A 6,242-nucleotide genomic window follows, 5' to 3' on the forward strand; every position below is an offset into this window, starting at 1 on the left:
GATTTCATCTGTGACGGTTCTACTTTCAGCACTAGTCCCTTTCTCTTCTTCTCTTAATTACCTGTTGGCGAAGAACCGCGTCAACAGTTTGGTGCTTTCATTGAGAGCAAGTTCAATTAGTGCTGCCACAAACATCCAACTATGGTGACCACTCGATCCAGGCATGGCGACGAAATAGAGCAGCAGGATGGGCAGGAGGCCCACCATATTGCCATCCCTGACGAACAAATTCTTGAAGTCCAACAGAGGCCAGGAAAGCAGCCGGCGGGCCAAGACGACACTGGTAGCTCAGCACCCCAGCCACCTAATCTGAACCTGTGTTATTATACTGCGGTGGAGATGGAGAATGCTCAACTGAGGAGCCAGTTAGCAACAGCCGGTCGGCAAATCCAGGATATTCTGGCCCGACTACCCCCTCTCACAACCAACGTTAACGTTGGAGAGAGGCAAGGTGAGGCTCCTAAGTCTCACCGGGGTAATCGGCCCAGGCATAGCCGATCGGGTAGGCCTCATGCAGCCAACTCCACCCCTTCATCACACCATCAAGAGGAAAACTTCAGGGAAATGCCTGGGGTCGGACAACAGCAATACAGCCGTTCGGTCAGGACGTCAACTCCTAGTTCTCAACCTTCCTCGGGAACGCTCCGGAGAGCTCGAGGAAACTCCCGAAGGAGATCCGGGGCGGGCCAGCAGCGCCAGCCCGTCCCAAAAGACCGTCCTGCACCTCGTCCAGCTCGCCCAGGGCGGGACCAGCAAGCTGGCAGGGCCGAAAGGCCCCCGCCAAATTTGATCCGTCCGGACGGAACTAGGATCGCCTCCCCAGTCAGGCATCCTCCTTCTCCAATCAGATATCCGTCTCCTCGGCCTTTCCGAGACATCCCGGCTTACGGAAGTAGTAGGAGAGACCCACCATCGGCGGGACCTTCCCGGCATAGCAGGGTGCCTGAAGAAAGCTCAGGTCCTCACCACCAAAGGCGGACTCCAAGCCTATCCGGTAGGAGTCATTGGACCGGCAACCGCCAGAGTGATCTCTCCGGAGGAGACCTGCGTCAGCGACTGAGTTCGGCACAGAGCCACCAGACCACCTAGGGAGGCGACCTTCGAGATCGCCTCAACTCTCACAGAGAGGACAGGGCTAGGGATGGTAGTCAGGCCCACTCGGCGGGAGTCCAATCCGAAGTACGTAACGGAGGGAATGTCCCAAATAACCTATCTCAAGATAGGAGGGGCAACAACCCACCTAATATGTACAATGGGTCCGGAGCTGTGGAACAGCCCCGGAATAACCCAGGATCTCAGGACCAAACCCTCGAGTGTCTAACTCAGATGGAGGAACTGATGAGGAAACTCCTAACAAAAAAAGAAAAAGACGAGTATGATTCGGGCGACGAAATGGAACTCTTCGCCCCCAATATAGCAGCGACGGCATACCCATCTGGTTTCCGTATGCCCCACTTGTCAAAGTTCAACGGGGACGGGGACCCGTCAGATCATTTGGGGATGTTCAATACCCTAATGATGGCTTATAACATTGGCCCGGAGATGCGTTGCTTGATCTTCCCTTCCACGCTGATCGGACCTGCCAGACAGTGGTTCAAGCAAAGTAAAAGACAGTCAATCAGCTCCTGGAATACTTTTTCAGCTGACTTCAAAAGGGCATTCCGCGCCTCCCAGGCCGCCCAAGTCCAAGCCGATTCCCTAGCTAACGTGAGACAGCAGCCCGGTGAAACGCTAAAAGCTTACTTGAGCAGATTCGCGAATGTCGCTGCTCGAGCCCGAGACGCTGACGATAGCTCTAAGCTCATGGCCATGAGAACCGGAATCCTGGTCGGGGGAGACCTGTGGAAAGATATTCAGAGGAAGGGAGTCAGCTTGATTAACGAATTCCTTAACAGAGCCCAAGAGTGGATAAACTTAGAAGAAGCTGAAGCTTCAGCCGCGGGGACCAGCCAGGTTCCCGAGAAGCCCGCTGGAGCGGGGACGGAGATCGCGGTGGCAATCCCCTGCGACGCGCAGAACAACCAGCCCGGCGGTGGCAAAAGAAAGGGAAACGGTGAAAACAACCAGCACGGTTAAAAGAAGAATAAGTCCGTGGATAAATTCAAGCCCGTGTTCACAGCATACACTGAGCTCACCCAGTCCAGGGAAAGCATCTTCCTAGCCAACTCTACTCGGGTCCCCTGGAAGAGGCCGGAGCCATTGAAACACCACAAGGGAAAGAGAGATACTTCAAATTTCTGCCATTTCCATAACGACGTCGGCCACAATACCGACGATTGCAGGCATCTAAAAGACGAAATCGAGACTCTCATCCGAGCAGGCCCCTTGGCGCAATATTCACGAAACAGGGTCCCAGCGGGTCGACCAACTCCAGAAGTCCCAGCCAGTCAGCCCGAGCCTCGGGTGGATCAGGACGTCCCTCCTCCCGTGATCGAGGGAGAGATATCCACCATCTCTGGAGGACCGCACATGGCTGGCACGAGCAGAGGCGCCCAGAAGAGGTATGTGAATGAGTTAAAGGCCCACAACGGAGCGGAGTTCATCCCGGAGCAGCGTCAGTCAAAACAGCAGCGGTTAGAGAAGCAACCAATTACTTTTACGGAGGAAGACGCAGGTCACGTCCAATTCCCCCATAATGATCCCTTGGTCGTAGCAGTCCAGCTCGCCAACCGGAAAGTGAGGAGAGTGTTGGTGGACAACGGAAGCTCGGTGAACCTTTTATTCCGATCCACATTAGAAAAGATGGGCCTAACCGTCGCAGAGCTAAAGGCGACCTCCATGATGCTATATGATTTTTCGGGAGAAGGATCGGCAGCGATAAGGACGATCGAGCTGGTGATCACCCTAGGAGAAGAGTCTCGGACAGTCTCCCAGCTACTTGAGTTCGTGGTCATTGGCTGCTCCGCTGCCTACAACGCCATTTTGGGCTGACCTACGCTCATAGCTTTCGAGGCCATCACTTCCATTCGACACCTCGCCATGAAATTCCCCACTTCAACAGGGATCTGCACCATCAAGGGTGATCAGTTCGCTGCCAGGGAATGCTACAGCATTTCCATGAAGGGAAAGTCTAAACCCGGGCAGCTGGCAATGGCCATTCAAGGCGAGGAGGAATCTCAGGGACCCTTGGCGGCTCCTGAGATTGAAAAACCTCAGAATCCCGAAGAGGAAAAGATCGCCTTGAGTGAGGACATTGACCCCCGAGTAGGCGAGGACAGATCCGAGCTCCAGGCTATTGAGGAGCTCGAGGAGGTGAACATTGATGAACAAAATCTGTCACGTATGGTTAAGCTTGGGAAGAACCTCTGCGACAAGAGAAAGACAGAGCTGATTACGTTTCTGAGAAATAACTTGGACGTATCGCATGGTCCCACGAGGACATGGTGGGGATTAGTCCGAGTGTCATCATGCACATGCTCCATCTGGATAAAAGCGTTCCTGCCAAGTCTCAAAAGCAGAGACGTTTAGGAACAACCTGAGCTGAAGCCCTAGAAGAAGAAGTGGCCCGGCTCAAAAGGTGTGGCTTTATCCGCGAAGCCAAATTTCCAATTTGGGTCGCCAACCCTGTACTAGTTCCAAAGCCCAACGGGAAATGGCGGACTTGCATTGATTTCTCCGACCTGAATAAAGCCTGCCCCAAAGACTGCTTTCCATTGCCTAGGATCGATCAGCTGGTGGATGCTACGGCAGGGCACGAGCTCATGTCATTCATGGACGCGTACTCAGGCTACAATCAGATTGCGATGAACCCGGCGGACCAGGAGCATACCAGCTTCATGACCCCAACGAATGTCTATTGCTATAAGGTCATGCCGTTTGGTCTGAAGAATGCCGGAGCTACCTACCAGAGGCTAGTAAACAGAATGTTCGTGGACCAGATCGGAAAGAACATGGAAGTGTATGTTGATGACATGCTCGTCAAGTCCAAGACTGCCGACAACCATGTTTCCGACCTGGAAGAATGTTTTAAAATACTACAGGAATACGGCATGAGGCTCAATCCTCATAAATGCACATTCGGTGTCGCATCAGGGAAATTCCTAGGGTTCATAGTCAATACCCGGGGAATCGAGGCAAACCCCGACAAAATCAGGTCACTACTCGAGCTTCCTTCCCCCAGGTCGCGGAAAGACGTCCAAGGCCTCACAGGAAGAGTGGCAGCACTCAACCGGTTCATTTCCAAATCGACCGACAAGTGTGTGCCCTTTTACAACCTGCTCCGGGGAAACAAGAAATTTGAGTGGACAGTAGAGTGCGAAAGCGCATTCCTCGATCTGAAGGCGCATCTGGCTGAACCGCCCGTGCTGTCCAAGCCCAGGGCAGGAGAACCTCTTTTCCTCTACATGGTCGTCACGGAGGATGCAGCTAGCGCCGTGCTAGTATGAGAAGAGGACCAAGTTCAAAAGCCAGTCTACTACATCAGCAAGAGACTCCTTGGAGCAGAGTCACGGTACCCACTGATGGAAAAATTGGCGTTTTGCCTAATCACAGCCTTGCGAAAGCTCAGACCATATTTCCAGTCCCGCTCGGTACACGTCATGACCGATCAGCCTCTAAGGCAGGTTTTGCAAAAGCTTGAAGCATCGGGACGTTTGTTAAAATGGGCGGTCGAGCTCAGTCAGTTCGAGATTTTCTATACTCCACGAACTGCCATAAAAAGTCAGGCGTTGGCTGACTTCGTGGCCGAGTGCACGGGATTCCAGGAGGATCCATCAGAAGGCCTACGTCAAGTCGCCTCGCCGCATTCGTCGTGAAAGATCTTCATTGATGGTTCATCTAACGAGAGCGGCTCCGGGGCTGGAATCATCCTAATATCCCCCGAGGGACATAGGTTCCACTCGGCGCTAAGGTTCGGGTTCAAGGCGTCCAACAATGAGGCAGAGTACGAAGCCTTGTTAGCTGGGCTAAGGGTAGCTCAGGAGTTAAAGGCGACCTCCGTCTAGTGCTTCAGTGACTCTCAGCTCGTGGTAAACCAGGTTCTGGGCGAATATCAGGCGCGGGGACCCAAGATGGCCGACCTGGATGACCCCCATTCTTGAGTATCTCGTCGAGGGTAAGCTGCTTGAAGAGCGTAGCGATGCACGGCGAGTCTTGTATCAAGCTCCGAGGTACACGTTGGTCGATGGTGTGTTGTACCGACGTGGGCATTCCCTACCTCTCCTCCGGTGCGTTCATCCAGATGAGGCACAGGCCATCTTGCAAGACATTCACGAAGGATTCTGCGGAGACCATGCTGGGGGGCAAAGCCTGGCCTTGAAGGTTCTCCGGCAAGGTTATTACTGGCCAACTCTGTCCAAAGACTCGATTTCATATGTGAAAAAGTGCGACAAGTGCCAGCGCTTCGCTGCGGTTGCCCGAGCTCCTCCAGTCGAACTGAAAATGATCTCAGCCCCTTGGCCATTCGTCGTTTGGGGGATAGATTTAGTAGGCGCCCTGCCTACCGGAAAGGGCGGGGTCCGCTACGCCGTGGTAGCCATCGACTACTTTACTAAGTGGGCCGAGGCAGAACCGTTGGTAACAATAACATCGAAGAAGGTACTCGATTTTGTGGTTAAAAGCATCATCTGTCGGTTCGGCCTGCCGAAGAAGATTGTCTTCGACAACGGCACTCAGTTCGACAACGACCTGTTCACTGAGTTTTGTGAAAGGCACGGGATTGTGAAAAGCTTCTCCTCTGTGGCCTATCCTTAGGCAAACGGCCAGGTCGAGGCTGTCAACAAAACTCTAAAGGCGAGCCTCAAGAAGAGGCTAGATGAGGCAAAGGGGATCTGGCCAGAACAGCTCCCCCAGGTCCTTTGGGCATACCGGACCTCACATTGAACTCCTACGGGTCACACTCCTTTCTCCCTAACCTTTGGGAGTGAAGCAGTCCACCCCGTGGAAATTAAAGTTCTGTCGCATAGGGTCCAGTCTTACGACCAGGATAGGAATCATGAGCTCCTATGCCATTCCCTAGACCTTATCGATGAAAGGCGAGAGGATTCGCAACTCCAGCTCGCCCATTACCAGCAAAAGATCGCTCGCTACTTCAACGCTAAAGTCAAAAAACGTACCTTTAGTGTTGGCGACTTGGTCCTAAGAAGAGTCTTCCTGGCCAGAAAAGATCCCAAGAATGGAGTCTTAGGACCGAATTGGGAGGGACCATACCAGGTCATTGAAGTCATCAAGGAAAGAACTTATAATTTGGCTCGACTTGATGGAGGGGCAGTCCCACAAACTTGGAACGCCATCCATTTGAAGAA

The sequence above is a fragment of the Humulus lupulus genome, chromosome 1 (genome assembly GCF_963169125.1).
Source record: "Humulus lupulus chromosome 1, drHumLupu1.1, whole genome shotgun sequence".
NCBI classification, from domain to species: domain Eukaryota; kingdom Viridiplantae; phylum Streptophyta; class Magnoliopsida; order Rosales; family Cannabaceae; genus Humulus; species Humulus lupulus.